General features: G+C 37.6%; 1 pseudogene; it reads right to left on the bottom strand.

Annotated features, from left to right (window-relative positions):
* Window positions 1-17,446: 17,446 nt before the first annotated feature.
* LOC104851559 lies at window positions 17,447-17,828 on the bottom strand (annotated as a pseudogene).
* Between the last annotated feature and the right edge of the window lie 538 nt (window positions 17,829-18,366).

The raw sequence follows: 18,366 nt of genomic DNA, 5'->3' as shown, positions 1-18,366 counted from the left end.
TAAATAAATTAATAAAGTGTGGGCTCAGTTTTACTCATAGAATTGAGGATGAAGCAAAACACATTCGAAGTTATTATAACGGTGCTTACTGGGGCTGGGGATTTAGCTCAGTGGTTCTGCCACCTGCCTTGCAGACGCAGTGACCCCAGTTTGATCCCTGGTACCCAAAACAAAAACACCAAACACGGTACTTACTACCTTGTAAATGCCCAGTGAAGGTGTATTATTAATACTTAAAGATGGGGCTGACCAACTGATATGATTAAGAATACACTCAGCTCTGATCTATCCCAATTATCACTTTTAATTGTTCACTGGGTCCCACCCATCCAATGTATAAGGGGCACCATTCCTACCAGTGCCCCCCTTATTTTCTTTCTCCTTGCCTTCCCTTCCCTTTCTTTTCCTTTCATCTTTGCATTTCGTCCTCCCTTCTTCCTGTAGCCCTGAGGATTGAACCCAGAGTCTTTCCACTGATCTACGTCCCCTGACCTCTTCTCTTTATTTTTGACGGGGCCTTGCTAAGTGACTCAGTTTCCGAGGCTGGGCTCAGACTGGCATTCTCCGGCCTCAGCATCCGAGAGTGCTAGGGTTCTGGCTGTGAGCTTTCACACCGGACTTCTCCTTCTCCTTTCTTTATGTTTATTTTAGCACTGCTTCTCTTGAATCTCACCTCCCCGTAATGATCACCCACTCTTCTAAATCGAATAATTTCCACGTTTATAGTGCTACCTTAGATCTTTTTCCGTAACTACATGCACATGATTGGCTACTTGGTTTTTCCACTCAAATGTCTCATAAACATCTCAGATATAATGTGTTCAAAACTACGCTTGATTTCACCCTCCTGTCACTTTCCCAATTTTGTGTGCTCCAAAATCATCTCATCTCGAATATGGCGATTCCTTTTTGTTGCTGAGGCTAAGAACCTAATCTTTACCGTTTCTTCTGTGCTCCTTAGACCACAAAGAAATCTTGCAGATGTTTCTAGAAAATCTAGCATGAATACAACCACTTCTTATTGGGTCAGCTGTTCTCTCCTTTCCTCAAGTCAGAATCTCCTCCTAGTTAAACTGATTGATAGCGGGTTCTTTTGCAATTCTCTTTCAACCGACTCAGGTCTTCTTTCCCACCTCTCCACAGCAAATTATTCTCAGGGTGAGGGTGGTAGCCCATGAGTTCCACATTGTCTTCAGTGTCCCTGATTCTGCCTCCTCCATTTCCAACACAGCTGCCACAGTTAATTCTTTCAAAGCGTGCATCGCTCTTGTCCTCAAACCCTCAAATGGCTTCCCCCTAATAGTGGAAGCTGAACTGCTTATGTTGGTTTGCAAGGTTTTATATAATCTTTCTGATACCCTAGACCTTTTAAACCTTCCTACCTCCACTCCAATTGCAACAACCAATTAGGGAAATCCAAGGACTGTCCTGCCCTAGAGTCTTGGTATTTGTTATTCCCCTGCGTGAATCACACTTCCTCTAGATTTATTTATGCCTTGCATTCCTTCACCTGTTTTCTGTCTCCAGCGGCCCCTTTGCTGAGAGGCTTTCCTTGACCACCCAATAAAATACTGTACTCTCCCTCATCACCGTTGCTGTCACCCTCTGTTTGTTTTTCCTCATTTTTGTGATTACCTCCTGGCATATGATTTGTTTATTGTTTCCAGTCGTACTAGGATGTAAATTTCATGACTTAAGACTTCTTTTTATTGTCCTAATTTATTCCTTTAACCTAGAATGGTAGGTATTGAAAATATTTGCTAATCAGTACATGAATTAACAAGTGTTTTGGGAACCTAGTGTCTTCTAAAATTTCCTCCCCAAACAAAACTTTTGCTTATTAATAGTAACCTGATAAAGTGCCAAAGGTTCAGTTTGCTGGACTGATTTGTACTGTGGATAAAAAGGGTTGAGTTTTTTTATGTTTCTCAAATCTAAGTAGATGATTGCTCTCTTAATCTAATCACATAATTAGCACTATCAGCTGGCAAAATTAGACCATTTATTTATTTGTATTAATTGGGGATTGATCCCAGGGCCTTCTACTGAGCCATATCCCCAACCTTTTTAAATTTTTGCTTTGAGACAGAATCTCACTAATCTGTTCAGGCTAGATTCAAACTTATGATCCTCCTGCTTCAGCCTCCCAGAATGCTGGGACTATAGGTGTGCACCACCAAATGTGGCTTGAGACTTTTATTTAAAAATCATTCTGCACATTGCAATGCATTCAAATTATTGCAAGATGACTTATTAAGGGCTCCAAATACTCCCTGGCCCTCTTTTCTTGGCTCCTCCCAAATTGACTATTTAAAGTGAGCACAGGGAGGAAAATCTTGTTTCAAGGCAGGGCTTACTAAGATTCAGAGCTGATAAATGTGCCTTTTGGCTTCTTGGCCTCCCAGAGGAATAGAGTAACTTGCTTTTTAATCTCCTACTTGGTTGGGGACCAGATGCAGTCTGGTTTCCATTTGCAGCTTAGTTGTGCTTCTTGTGTGATGATTGGGATATCTCTTGAGGGAGTACAGCCCCTTCCTAGGAACAGAACAAAACCATAAAATATGAACCTTCCCAAGTGACTTTTATCCTAAAACCCAGCCTATATTTGTAACTGACCTGTACATTCATGACTAACAACAACAACAAAACCCATTCTAATCTTGAATATTTCCTCCTTTTTTTCTTTAGCTCTGCCATTCATGAACCAGATCTGCTGGAGGTGAAGTGCCACCTTTGCCCTTAGCTTTTGTAAAAAGTACCTGGAATATGAGATGAAGCCTAAATTTCCATCGAATATTTCTAAATAATAAATTCAGTATTTTATAATAGATCCGTAATAACAGTTTAACTTTTATAAGATACCTTCTGTAGAAAACTTGAAAGTGTTTTTTGCTTTTCTTCTTCCAGGAAAATCTTTTAATTGGGAGCTTAAGAATACACACCCTAACACTTTCTAAATTTGGTAGAAATGTTTGGCAGCAACTGAGATGCTGTTGCTGATAATAACTACAAACATCCTAATTACTGCATTTGTTTGGTATAAGCTGTGTTCACACAGCCACGTGATGGGTTAATTACTATGTGAGCATCCTTGAGAGTGCTGACTTAGCTAGTATGTTGCCTTTAAAAATAAACCTGTAAGAGGTGCTTAACTTCTAATAAAACAAATATACAGTAGAGTTAATTTCCCTAATTTATAAATGGTCTCCCTACTATTAGACTTTCCTCCATTTAAAGCATCTACCTTAGCTAGATAAATCATTTTAAGGCATTGTTTTCTCATGCTGTGTCATTATTAAAACCTGTTAGTTGCTTTACATTTTGAGAAGCCAACTCAATTTTACACACACACACACACACACACACACACACACACACACACACACACACACCACTATTTTCCTTTTCCTCTAGAAGAAAAATTAAATATAATCTAAATTTGAAATCTGTATACTTAATGGCTTTTGAAATCTGTGCCCTGCCTACTTTTCTAGCCTTATTTTCCACTGAGTTTTAGATAAACTCTGTGCTGAAGTCTAAAATGTCTCCTTATTCTCCAGAAGCATGCTTTGTGCTTCGTGATTACTACCCAGATGCATGTTTTCTTACTTCCTATTTTCTTTCCATTCTTTTCCTGTAATGCCTGCTTAATTATACTTTGTGTCTTCCTCTCTGGTCTACACAGATGTTCCCTTTTCTTTGGTGTCATGTATTGATTTATTAGTTAACTTTATTTTCCTGTACTTCCAAATAAGCTGTGCCATTTCTAAAAATAGAACAGTCTTGTTTATTTGTATGTGCTTCACACATAGAAAGTGTTTAATATTTATTTTATTCTAACAATTTGTAATTTCACATATTTGTTCCATAAATGGAATGCTTAGTCTTTTAAATTCCTATGCAATTTGGCTTCTAATATACAAATGTCTCTACACTCATTCATGTAGGTATAACAAATTCTTAGAGATTCTACTTATGCAAGCACAAGTCTATTTGTGACGTGTACTAAATGATTCATTGGCATGTATTTTTGTGAGCTATTTTCTGTTGCTGTAACAGAATGTCTGAGACAGAAAATTTATTTTAAAAAGAGGTTTATTTTGGCTCAGAGATCTGGAGGCTGAAAATTCCAGGCCCATGGCGCTGGCATTTGCTCAGCTTCATTTGATCAGTGAGGAGCTCGCGTAGCTTCAACTCATGGCAGAAAGCAGAAGGGAATATATGGCTCAATGGTAGGGTGTTTGCCTAGCGTGGGTGATGTCCCGGGTTTGGTTACCAGCATCACACACACACACACACACACACACACACACACTGAATATTTTAAGGTATTTTTAATTAAACTGTGATGCCTTGAAGAGTTTTTGTTTCTTTGACTAGATTTAAAACAGTTTTGTGCATCCTAAAACGATTCCTTTCCAATTTTCAACTCTAATTTTTCTAAAACTCTTTTGCTATCATACAGATTTGCCCTTGATAGAATTTTACTTTTTCATGTAACATATTGACACAATCTGTTATAACGTCTCTGCTTTAGACCGCGCCTCCTTTGATTGCTTTGAGGATGATTTGCTCATTACTCGCTACTCTGCCCTGTGGCTAGAATTCAGGACAGCTAATACTCAACAAACAGAACTTGCATCATCCTTGTCCTTCTCTGACTTATAGTTTATGCTCCCTCTCAAAGCAAGTCTATTATGTGTTATGTACATGTACCAATTTCACACAAGGAGTGTTGACATAATGTACTGTAAACATGTACAAAAAACAAAAAAAGGGGGGAAAGGATTCAAAGGATAGGAGGAGGGAGAAGAAAGGGAAAGAAGATGAGAAAAGTAAGCAAGACACATTATGTACATGTATCAACTGCCCACAAGGAACATAAACATTATGTACTGCACACATGTATTTTTTTTCTTTCTATTGAGTTTATTGGTACATTTTAGGTATACAGTACAGTTACATTCATCATTGGGATCTTGTACCTTTACATGACAGGTCTTGGATCTCATTTTTTCCCCTTGTCCCTGCCCTCCCTTCACCCCTCCTCCCCTCCCCCTTTACAAACACTTCGTTTCCATTTTTTCATTTTCTCATATTTTTTTCTTTTCCCTTATTCCCTTTCCCCTACCCTTCCCACTTTCCCTACGCCTTTAGCCCTTCTCTTCCTATTTCACATTGTTAATTATTACATTAGGGTCTTGTGTACTATTATAATTTTTAACACCACAGAAACTATTTGGTGTTTATATATGTGTGACTTATTTATTTCACTTAGAAGTATATCCTCAATATGTATCCATTGTCCTATGAATGAATCTAATTTCTCATTCTTTATGGCTGAGTAGTATTCCATTTTATAGAAAAAGCACATCTTTATCTAGTTTTCAACTGATGGGCAACTGGGCTGTTTCCAAGTTTTAGCTATTACAAACTGTGCTGCTATAAACATAGGCATTCATATGTCACTGTGATATGATTTTTTTTCTTTTATTGAGTTTATGGGTGCATTTTAGGTATACAGTAAAATTACGTTCATTACTGGGATCTTGTACCTTTACCTGATAGGTCTTGCTTCTCATTTTTCTCCCCTTGTCCATGCCTCCCTTCAGCCCCCCCCAACCTCCCCATTTACAAACAATTTATTTCCATTTTTTCATATTTTTTTCTTTTCCCTTGTTACCTTTCCCCTACTCTTGCCATTTTCCCTACACCTTTGGCCCTTTTCTTCTTATTTCATATGGTCAATTATATCATTAGGATCTTATGTACTATGATAGTTTTTCACACCAGAGAAACTATTCAGTATTTACACATGTGTGACTTATTTATTTCACTAAGGAGTATATCCTCAATATGTATCCATTTTCCTATGAATGAAATCAATTTCTCATTCTTTATGGATGAGTAATATTCCATTTTACAGAAAAACCACATCTTCTTTATCCAGTTTCCAAAGAATGGGCAAAAGGGTTGTTTCCAAGTTTTAGCTATTGCAAACTGTGCCGCTATAAACATTGGTGTGCATATATCACTGTGGTATAATTCTTTCAAATATTTTGGAAAGATACCCAGCAGAGGGATGGCTGGGTCAAATGGAACCTCTAGTCCCAGCTCTTTGAGGTATCGCCATATTGATTTCCATAGTGGTTGCACCAGTCTGCACTCCAACCAACAGTGGAGAAAGGTTCCTTTCTCCCTAAAACCCTGCCAACATTTGTTATTGGTTGATTTCTTGATAGAAGCCATTCTTTGTGGGGTGAGGTGGAATCTTAGTGCTGTTTTCATCTGCATCTCTCGAATGACCAATGATGTGGAACATTTTTTCATATATTTACTTGCTGCTTTGACTTCTTTGTCTGAGAAATGTCTGTTCATTTCAGATGCCCATTTTTGAATTGGGTCTTTATATTTGGGGGGGGCTGATTGTTTTGAGTTCTTTATATATTGTAGATAATAGTCCTTTGTCTGAAGAGCAGCTGGCAAAATTTTTTTCCCACATTGTAGGTTGTCCCTTAGTTCTGTTGATGGTTTCTTTTGCATTGCAGAAGCTTTTTAATAAGATAAGATATCAGTTGTTGATTCTTTGTGCTAGTTCCCATGCTACTGAGGATTTGTTCATAAAATCTATTCCTATGCCAATGTCTTCAAGAGTTCTGCTTAACTTATCTTCCAGCAAGTTTAGTGTTTCTGTTTTAGTAGTTACATCTTTAATCCATTTGGATTTTAATTTGATGCATGGTGAGAGATAAGGTTCTAGTTTTAATCTTTGGCAGGTTGAGATCCAGTTTTTCCAACACCATTTATTAAAGAGGCTATCTTTTCTCCAGTGGGGATGGTCAACTCCTTTGTCAAACATGAGGTAGCTGAGTACATCTGGAGTTGTTTTTGTGTCTTCCAGTCTGTTCCATTGATCCTCGGGTCTGTTTCTTTGCCAATACCATGCTGTTTTTATCACAGTGGCTTTGTAGTATAGTTTCAAATTGGGAATTGTTATACCTGCTGCCATGTCTCTTTACCTAGGATGACTTTTGCTATTTTAGTTCTCTTATGTTCCCAAATGAATTTTTGGATACTTTTTTCTAGTTCTGTGAAATATAGTGTTGGAATTTCAATTGGCATTGCATTGAATCTGTATAGCAGTTTTGGTAGTATGGCCATTTTCACTATGTTGATTCTTCCTACCCAGGAGCAGGGGATATCTTTCCATTTTCTTATATCCTCTTTGATCTCTTTTTTCAGATTGCTGTAGTTTTCAGTGTAGAGGTCTTTTGCTTCTTTTGTTAGGTTGATTCCTAGATACTTTATTTTTTTGGATGCTATCGTGAAAGGAATTGTTTCCCTAATTTCTCTCTCAGTGAGTCTGTTATTTGTTTACAAGAAGGCTATTGATTTTTTGAGTGTTGACCTTGTATCCTGCTACTCTGCTGAGAATGTCAATTAAGTCTAGAAGTCTTTTGGTGGAGTTTTTTGGGTCTTCAATGTAGAATATCGTATTGTCAGCAAATAATGACAGTTTAACTTCTTCCTTTCCTATATTTATTGCTTTAATTTCTTTCTCTTGTGCAATTGCTATGGCTAATGTTTCCAGAACTATATCGAAGAGGAATGGTTCACACATGTATTAATAAACTAAAAATCTAAACCTGATCAGGTTATTGGCTAGATACTTAAAAATTATTTATGGATTATAAAGCACCTTTTGGAATAAGGACTTTTAAAAGCTAAAACCCTGGTCTTATCCTTGCTTCTTAACACATATGGACCAGGATTTGTAATCTCTGATAGTGGGTGATAAGAAGAGTACCCTTTAAAATATGCAATTTTACCAGTAAATGAAAATAGCTGAGAAATTTAGGAGTGAGAGCAACTTTCATTAGTGCTAAGTTATGTTGATCATTTTATGGGTGTCAACAATCTGTTTCTTTCTTTACCCAATAAAAGAAACTCTGACTAGGAGTATGAATTCAGTGGCAGAGTACTTGCTTACCATCCATCGGGCCCTGAGTTAAGTCTCTAGCATCAAACACACAAAAACCAAAACCAACCAGCAGAACAAACTACTAGTTTGCTGTTTCATGCAGGAGGAACGTTTTTGTGAAACTCCTTCAGGTATTAACATTTAGTGTAGGAGTATTAATTGCTTTTGTTTCAGTTGAATATTGGGTTTCTACAAAAGCCACACTATTTTAGAATGAGTCTGACCCTGTTCTACAGTATGCGTCATTGGCAAATGAAACAAAATAAATAAAATTAATCTTTGAAGAGCTGCAGTAAAAGAAATTTTCCTAAATATAAATAGGACTAGAACAGAATGTGCCCATTTAAAAAAAATAAAACAACCAAAAACCCCCAAAACTGACAATTGTTCAAAGCCAACTGAAAAGTTTCTTTTCATGTTTCAACAGGATTTCTGTTCTATTGTAAGATCTTTAAAGTATAAGTTAGGAAATAATATCAAAATGGGCATTTCCTATAAATGATACAGCAGCCTTAAATGGCCAATGTATAGACCTATGGTTTGCATATTATGCTGTCTTTGAGTTCATTTGACTGAAAGGAGAGATCTATGACATGAAGAAATTGAAAAATATAAGATGATTTTGTCAAAAATAATTTTAATATTAGTTATGATTACTCAACTGCCATTGTAAAATATGTTGTGCTATTCTTAATTGTATTCACAAATATCCTTTTTCATCTCATAAGCTCATTGAAAGCTTTTCACAAATTTTACTTATTTGTATTTTTTTATGAATGAGAAAGAAATTTTTATTTGTTCTGTGCTTAATAAATGCCTTGCTTTTTTAATGAAGGAAGAAGGGGTGTGGTTAAAATATGTTTTACATACTACTTGAGTTAGGAATTTATAGAGAAAAATAACATAAGAAAATGTACATTAAATCTGATTTGAACATATCTGAGAGCCAATCTAACTGCTACACAGTAATATCATCTTATTTTCTAAATGCAGTCAACCAGGCTTGTAAAAGGCTCCAATTAACAGCACAATAAATAAAAGGATTGATTTTTATCATGCACACAGACTGATGACTAATATGTAGGCATTTGTTATATAGTAAAATTCTTCATAGTTCAAGATGTGATAAATCACATAAGCGTTAACTTGGGCAAGATGAAAACAAGTTAGAGAAAAAAATTAGATTAATGACATTATCTATGAGTTTTTTTGGTAAAAGTACAAGATAATTTAAAAGTTACAATATAATGCCTCCTAGTGATTTCCCATATGTATTTTTTGAAAAGACAATGGAATATGGAACAGAGAGTAAGGAAAAATGTTTTCTTTATAAAAACTTTTTACAAAAAGTTAATTTTATGGCTAGTTCTTTCTTAAAGTCCCTGTAAATTATGAGAAATAGGAAGATTTGCATATGACTCTTTGATATTGTGTTGCTACACTTGTAATGATGTTGATAAATTATTTTGAAAAAGACAATTTTAATTATAAGACATATAGAAAGAATAAAACATTACCCAAAATTCTCCATGTAGATTATTTAAATTACCAAAAATGAGAAATGGTGCTTTATAAATTACTGTCAATACATACTGCCACTTTTTACCTATTTGTAAGATGGAGCTTCATACTGATCACTGGAAAAGAAATAAAATTCAGTATGTTTGAAGCAAATCAGTTATAATAAAGTGTCACTTTTCATAAATACCATTATTATTTGCTAAAAGTTTATAAAATGTCATTATTTGTGTTTATGTATGTATAAAATTATAAACTCAGCCCAAAATATAGCACAATTATAGGGCCCTTCCCTGGAATGTCAAGGTCCTGGGTTCAATCTCTAGCACCATTACAAAACAAAATAAAACAACAATTTAAAAAAATTTAGAAACCTCAAAGCCCTCTAAACAAACCTTTTTCTCAGTATATCAATTTATAGCAACATGCTTAGTACAGCCCCTCAGCTATTGGTCATACATAGGGAGCATCAAAGTTAGCATTTCACGGTGATGCCTAATCTGGGGGCAAATGTCCATGTATGGCCAAGCTCTGAGCAATCCCATAGCAGATCTTTGTCCTGCCCTGTGAAACCTGTATGCTTTGTCCTCTAAACTGTATTAAATTTCCAGCTTCTTCAAAATAAATCTGTTTTGTGTGTGTGTGTGTGTGTGTGTGTGTGTGCCCTCAACCATGATTCTAATTGCTTCATTTTATAGCCTTTCAGCTTACCAATGATACCCTTTTTAAAGCTTAGCACTGGAAGTAGACACACTCCTGGGATGATGTAAGAAGCACGGTGAATGGTCTTATACCTGTGTTTTAAATTTTGCTTTTCTTTTCTTTTTCTTTGCATTACTGGGGATTGAAAGCAGGAGTTCTCTACTATTGAGCTATATCCCAGCCACCTTTTCGGCTTTTATTTTGTTTATTTTTTGTGTATGGGGGAGTGTTTTGAGACAGGGTCTACACTGTGTAGTTGAGACTGACCTGGAACTCACTATGCAGCTCAGGCTGGTCTTGAACTCACAGCCATCCTCCTGCCTCAGCCTCCCGAGTGCTGGGATTACAGACGTGCACCATCATGCCTGGCTCAGTTATAATTTTATTTTGAGACTGGGTCTTGCTAAGTTGCTCAGGCTTGCCTGGAATCTATGATCTTCCTGCCTCAGTCTCCCAGGTAGTTCTGTTTTGTTTTTGGTGGTGCCAATGATGATTGAACCCAGATCTTCTCATGAGTTTGATGATTGCTGTACCACTGAGCTGTACTACTCACAGCCCCTCAGTCTTTTCCTGGTTATTAATTTTCTGGTACCACAGTCAAACAGGACATTTGTTTTTAGCAGCTACCTAGCATTACTGCTTATATTAATCCTGCAATTAATTAACAGTCATAGATTTATTTCTTACGAACTATTCAGTTCTTATGTAGCATAAATAACTTCATAAAGTACATATTTTGAAACTCAAATACACAGCACTACTAGTATGTTTTAATTGGATTTAATATAGAAATGTCTTCATATTGTAGAACCAGCCTCAGCAACTATCCTCTTCAGTGCATCTTTAATGGATTGCCAAACTTGTAATTTCTACTCTGTTTATTTAAATCCTCTGGCCAAAAGGCAATTAAATAAAAATTTTGGCTTGCCATTCGAAGTCCTATGTATCAAAGCATTTCAGTGGCTCCCAACTGCTCATGGAGAGAACTCGGCAATGTGGAAGGAACACTGGCAAATCAACAGGCCTAGTTTCTAGTTTGGTACCAGTTGGTTGATAAGTTAAGAAGTCACTCAGACTCAACTTCCTTATCTGTGTTAAAATGGGAAGCCAAACAAAAAATACATACCACTTGTTTTCTCTCATATATGGAGATCAAAACTCAACCAGATAGGAGTAGAATAGTGATTCCTAGAGACTAGGAAAGGTGGGTTGGAGTGCAGACAAAGGAAGGTTGAATAATGATTACTAAAACACAGTTAGAAGAAATAAGGTCGCAGTGAGATGACTATAGTTCACAATAACCTATTATGTGTTTTATGAAGATCTAGGAGAGAGGGTCTCAAAAACTCCAAACATAAAAAATGGAGGAGAGAGAAATGCTAACTGCCTTGGTTTGATGAGTATATACTGTATAGTTGTGTTGAAATGTCACACTTAACTCCATTAATAGGTGCAGTTAATCAGTGGGTACCACGTTATAGTTTGATAGAAGTTCTGGTGTGCTGTTATATAGTGGGATGACTACAGATAATGATTATGAAGAAATTTAAAATATAGACAATACATTTGATCAAAATCAAAATAAAATGGGGACAAAATAGGTCATTAGCCTATGTTAAAGGTTTAGGGAAGATGATGAATATGGAAGTAAGGACTATAAAATGTAGGCCTTAATGATATGTAGAATGTCAAGCCTTCCAACTTACTTGTTCTTTCTCCACTTACAGTGGAGAATAAAACTTATTCATAATTCAAAGCCAAACTCAAATGTTTTCTTTGATAAAGACTTGACTTCCTTGGTCAGAATTAACCTCTTATTTGATGTTTCCTAGAGAAATACATCTATACTCTCACTATTTCATTCTCATGTTCTGTATTGGATTTCAGGAAGTGTTACTCTTATCTGCTGTCCATCATAACAAACAGGTACTATGTCTTGCATACTTTTATCTACCCATAATATTAGAATTGTACTTTATTATTATTTCCACTCTTATAGATGACTCGTCCAAAGCAGAGAGGTTAGAGCACTTACTGATCTCATGTTATCTTTAAGTGGGAAGAAGATCCTTGTCTGTATGATTCTCAGTCTTGAGTTCTCTCTACAGTGCTGTGCAATCTTCCTCACTTTGTCCCAAGGACTCTTAGTGAGTGCTTGTTAGTGAGCGTGAACACCCACCAATCCTCTGTTCTTCCTCAGTCTCTTTTCCCCCATTCACTGGCCCTATTGTGGAACTGTGCTTATCTTTGTTCTTGAATTTTGAAGCATGCTTTTATGTCATTTGGAGAGCACAGTGGACAGGGTCCATGTTGACAACCTTTTAAGAATGTCGGAGTGAGGGCCGGGGATTTAGCTCAGTAGTTCTGGTGCCTGCCTTGCAAGCACAAAGGCCTGATTTCAATCCCTGGTACAAAAAAAAAAGTTGGAGTTGGAGTTATATTATTTTCTCCCCTAAGGATTTTATAACTCCCACAGTACCAATTTAGATGGTTCTTGCTGATCAGAATAAATATGAAGTATCATCTAGAATATTTTCTTTAACTTATGAGCTATGCCCTTCAGTATTACATATCTTGCTGTGATCAAAATCACATTAGCAATCTGCTGGTATTAAAGCAATGCTCAGGGGTTACTTGACTCTGTGAACACAGCACTTTCCTCCTCTCTGCTTGTTTACCTTGGATTGGTTCTTATGAGTTGGCCTTCTCGTAATGATCCTTGCTTCTGGCCTCTTACCAGTTTCTTGTCATCAGCCCAGAGTTGGTCTGAGAGCATGTATTAGTCTATTTTTTCACAGATTAACTTCTAGCTTTTGAATATGTGTCTGATAAGTATAATGAATTTTAGGCTTTTCTAAATTACTAATAATGTCTAATAAAGGGTGTTGGGAAAACTGGCTTTCAACATGCCAAAGGTTAAAACTAGACCCATATCCCTCACAATGCACTAAACTAAAACTGAAGTGGCTCAAAAATCTAAATATTAAAACAGAAACTATCTGCTGGAAGATAGACTAGTTCTTGAAGACAGAGATGTAGGCAAAGACTTTATGTACAAAACCCTGATCTCATGGGAAATATTACAAAGAATCAACAACTGAGAGCTCATAATATTAAAAGCTTTTGCACAGCAAAAGAAACCATCTGCAGAATGAAGAGACAACCCACAGAATGGGAAAACATTTTTACCAGCTGTTCCTTGGACAAAGGACCAGCTATTCCTCCAGATATAAATCAGAACCTCCTAATTAAAAGACCTAATCTAAAAATGGGAATCTGAAATGAATAGACACTTCTCAGATGAAGCAGTACAAACAGTAAATAAATATGTGGAAAAATGCTCAACGTCTCTGGTCATTTGAGAGATGCAAATTAAAACAATGCCAAGATTCTATCTCACCCTAGAAAGAACAGCTGCCATTAAATCACCAATAACAAGTGCTGGTGATGCAGTGGGGAAAAAGGAACACTTCTCCACTGTTGGTGGGAGTATAAATTGGTGCATCCACCACGAAAATCAGTATGAAGATTCCCAGAAAACTAAAATTAGAGGTCCCATTTGAGCCATCTATTCCCCTTGCTGGTATCTTCTCAAAAGAGCTGAAAGCATCACACCACAGCCATATATGTGCACCCATATTTATAGCAGCCCAATTTGTAATAGCTAAATCTTGGGAACAGCCCATATGCCCATCAACAGATGGAAGGATAAAGAAGATGTGGTTTTTAGGTACAACGGAGTGCGACTGTGACAAAAAAAAAGATAAATGACATATTTCAAGGTAAATGGATGCACCTCGAGACCATACTTTTAAGTGAAATAAATTGGGCACACGTTCAATATCACATTGTTTCTCTTGTATGAGAAACCAAAGGGGTAAATAAGGACCAATGAATGGTAGATATTAGGAGGTAAGAAGAATATGTTGAAATGGGAAGAGGAGCAAGTGAGGGGAAAGGGGGAATGGAAAGAAGGGAAAGGAAAAAAGAACGAGAGGGGAAAAGTGGAACAGAGATTCTGCAGATGGGGAGGTGAACAAAGATTGAAGGGAGGGGAATGAGAAAATCCAAGGTGTATTTTGTACAGGTGCTGATGCCCCATGATGAATGTGAACAATATCTATATCTATAAAGTGTACCGATAAAATTTAAAAATGTCTACAATTGACATTTACTGAGTGCTTCACTCTGTGACAGGCACTGGGCTAATGTTTTTGCATGCATTATGTGTTTCAGAGTGCTGAAAAGTATCCCATTTAGTACAATAAAAAAAAAGAGGCTTATAATTGTTATTTAACTTGCTTAAGAGGAGACAGGGTTTGATGCTAAGCCTACTTGGTGTCAAGCCTACATTTTGACCAAGATCTAATTACTGTTTCTTTTTCCCACCTGGGAGCTAACCATGAACCAACACTTATGCCAGCCTTATTGAAAATAATTCATTAGTCATATCCCATGTCATTTTTACTTTTATTTTTCACGATGCTGGGGTTCAAACCCAGAGCATCACGTACATTAGGCAAATGCCCCCCCCCCACTGCACAGCCCCCTGCCCTATTCAACTGATACATACTCGAATATGTGAATTGTACACAGATGGCTTTTAATTTTTCTTATTACAGCGACAGCTGCACTAATACTATGCAAACTTATCCAATAATCATTAAAAACACCACGGTCATGTTTTTAAGCCTTGGATTGCAATATACACAAGAGCATCAGCGTTAAAACCCCACACTCTTTCAAATGAACCACTGGGAGAAATGGACCATTTTCTTCCGGACAGCGTGGCGTAGAATGTGAGGCTTGGAGCTGCTACAGTTCTTCGTATAGTGAAGGAAGCCAGACAGACAGACAAGGCTGGCACAGGACAGCAGCACTGAGGCAACAGAAGCAGGCACTTGGTGGCTTGTGGGTGACATCATGACTGAAGTCAAGCTTCTTTCCTTTTCTTATTTTTATTTATTTTTTGTTTGATCCATTTAAATCAGATTTGCCATTATTACTAAATAGAAGCATCATTATCGGCAGTAATGCACTCAGAATATTTTCCTCAGGTCTTTCATTTCTTTGCTAACATCATGGGGCCTGAAAATCTTTCTGGTTTATGGATTCTGGATTTTTCATCACTTCTGGGCTGTTGTTTGTGAAATGGAAATGTCAGTCTTTCAGCATCGTTGTTACTCGCACTTACAGTGAGACTCCATTCTGACAGGCCACAATAACAAGGGAGGAACAGATTGTAGCGAAGAACAAAGAAACGAGTCATACTCCTCTGGTTAGGAACCCAGTGCAGCATTCTGTGCTCAGGAATTTGAATAAGCTCAGAAACGTTAAGTTCTCAGACACAACTTTATATGAAAACTTTCAACTAATATTTTTTCAGGTGGTTAATCTTTGAGTAACGACTAGAAATTCTTTCGTTTCTGGCAAGGGATATTGTGGGTAAATTCGCACCTCCAGATCTACATACTGTTAGCTTGTCTTTAACTTGGCCATTTGTACTGGTAAAGGATGATAAACATTGGCTACTTTAAGGTATCCTCCAAATGATCAGCTATTCTATCACTGCGCTAAATTTTCTACTCATCGGAGGAGGTGTAAAAGTGGCCGATGTGTTCCTTTGCCAGCAGTCGCCGTTGCACTTTCATTCCTGTGCTGGAGGAGCCAATATTCTTGCTACCTCTGTATACAGACAAGTGAAATTCCCTCCCCTCCCCTCCCCTGCCCTCCCCTCCCTTCCCTTGGCTTCCCATCTTCCTCCTCCTCCTCTTTCCTTTCACATTCTAACAGATCCAGAGATTGTTTTTGCTGGAAACATGGATTTATCTTTTAACTTTTATTTTGAGACAGTCTAGCTAAGTTGCCCAGGCTGGCCTCATGATCTTTTGCCTCAGCCTCCTGAGTAGCTGGGATTATAAACATGTGCCCCTTCCACACCCAGCCGACAGTGAGAGCTCTGAGAGAGGGAATTGTTTTTTTTTTAATCCTGCTATGTCTTGTGCCTACAGAGCATGGCATCTCAATGGCTCTTAGTTTAAGTGGACTGTTCAGGGCCCAGGGTAGGAATTTGACAGACATGAAGGCTAGAAGGAGGGATTTGGGTATTTGGGAGAGGATCTTTTCTTGGAGTAAAGAGAAGTGGAAATTTCTAATAAGAGTAACTTCCAAGCACTGATGTGGACAGGAATCCACATCATAGTTCTCAGATCTCACAGGTTGTGGAAGAAGCTTGCTGCTTTTTCCCTTCCTCCATAACAAATCTTAAGAGTTTTAGCTGGATAGACCTGCAGAAGCTGTGTGTGTGTGTGTGTGTGTGTGTGTGTGTGTGTGTGTGTGAAGGAAATGTTCTTAAAGAGTTATGACATCTCTTTCTTTTCTGGTTTTGTCTCCCTGAATGGATTGGAGACCAAATGCCTGGAACTCTATGAACCACCATGTACCATGAAGGAAACTTGGTTATGAGACAACCAAATAAAAGGAGCTGGCTCTCCTAAATTTGTGGATCCTTAAATGTGAGAGTGGAAGAAATGTATCTTTTTTTAAGTTACAGTTTTAATTATTTACTTTGTTTGCTATTTGTAGCTGAAATAAATCCTAACAAATGTACCTGTATCACTTCAGTTATTTCTGACAGGAACCCTCTGAGGTAAATGCTATGATTATCTCCATTGGCAGGTGAAGCAACTTTCTCAGGGTCACACAGCTACTGAATGGTAGAGCTGGAATTCTGATACCTTGTCTTAGGCACTGCACAGTATTAATTATTTATAAGGTGACTCAGACAAAAGGAACCTTACTGGTCTTACATTCTTAGTCAGGATATCTTTCTAATATGACTAAATGATAGGTCTGACTCTCTAGTGACCTATTTAGTAATTGCGGATGGTTGAGCACAGAGCGCTTGCACAATCAGACACCTGCTAGAGAATATAGGATGTTCTGGTTAGGATGTTTTTGACTTAAAGTCACTAAAAATCCAATCTGAGACTGGCTTGAACAATTAAGAAATTTATTATCTCAAATAAAAAGAGAATCAGACATAGGGTGGTAGGTGGTAGTTGGTTGACTCAGTAACTGGGTGATGTTATAAAGAACACATAAATGACTTTTCACCTCTGTTCTGTGACTCATAGCATCAGCATCAGCCAGCATTCAGCTGTCCTTGTGACAACAGGGAGGCCACTTGTCGCAACCAGGATTATTCACCTCTTCTTTTTAACATGAGCCAATTTTTTAATTTGTTCATTTCTTGCATTTGAAGTACAGTTTGATGACATCTTTGGTTTGAAATTCTTTGCCATACTCCATAACCACTACACAACTACAACCAGCCATTTTACTTGGGGTTCCCTCTTAGTCCATTTTACAAGGCCCTGCTTGTCCCCAGTTTCTTGTTGTCATGAACTTTAATTAGGTTGATGTGTTCAGCACAAAGGGCCTCTCCCAACTCAACACACTCAGGCTCATCAGAGTTGGATTCAAGCACACAAAATGGGTTTGGTTTTTGCCTAAGAGTTTAACAGCTTTGCTTTCCCTGTAGGCGATCATGGATGAGGGTAGTCCTCTGCATTTCTTGCAAATCAGTAGTAACATCCATTTCCCTTCTGACACTGAGGGCTTCCTTTGCTATAGCTATGGATTATGGGAGAAGTCAAGTCTTATAGCCACCTTTGTTCTACCAAGCAATATGGACTGAGCTACCTAATTTCTAATTCCCATCTACCAGGAAGAGAAAAGACATTTTCTTGTCTTCTTTTTAAATGGGAGTAGAACTTTCTTAGAAGCTTTTTGCAAGCCTTTCCCTATTAAATATGACCTGGCTATAGGTATAGCCTGGACGGGGACATCAATATATAAGTGATAACTGCAGGCAGGGAAGGAAATGATACATAGAGCAACCTGCTGGCAAACACGTCACCCCTGAATCTTAAAAAAGACGCTTCCTCTAGGCTGAACAATTAGAAACTTGCACTGCTTCCTTTGAGCTAGTATCCTGCTCCTTTGACCCAGGATCTTCATACAGGACACCTTTTTCACAACCATGTGTGGCAACAGAGATGAGTTGGTCCGCAGGAGTGGTATATTGAGAAAAGCATTGTGAATTCATCTATTTTTTTGTCAGTTTCGGCTCTAGAGTCTCGAATCACGACTTCCATTTTGCT

Source organism: Fukomys damarensis, unplaced genomic scaffold, assembly GCF_012274545.1.
Source record: "Fukomys damarensis isolate Sample0158 unplaced genomic scaffold, DMR_v1.0_HiC HiC_scaffold_11, whole genome shotgun sequence".
Lineage (NCBI taxonomy): Eukaryota > Metazoa > Chordata > Mammalia > Rodentia > Bathyergidae > Fukomys > Fukomys damarensis.
This window is presented reverse-complemented; position numbering and strand designations above follow the sequence as displayed.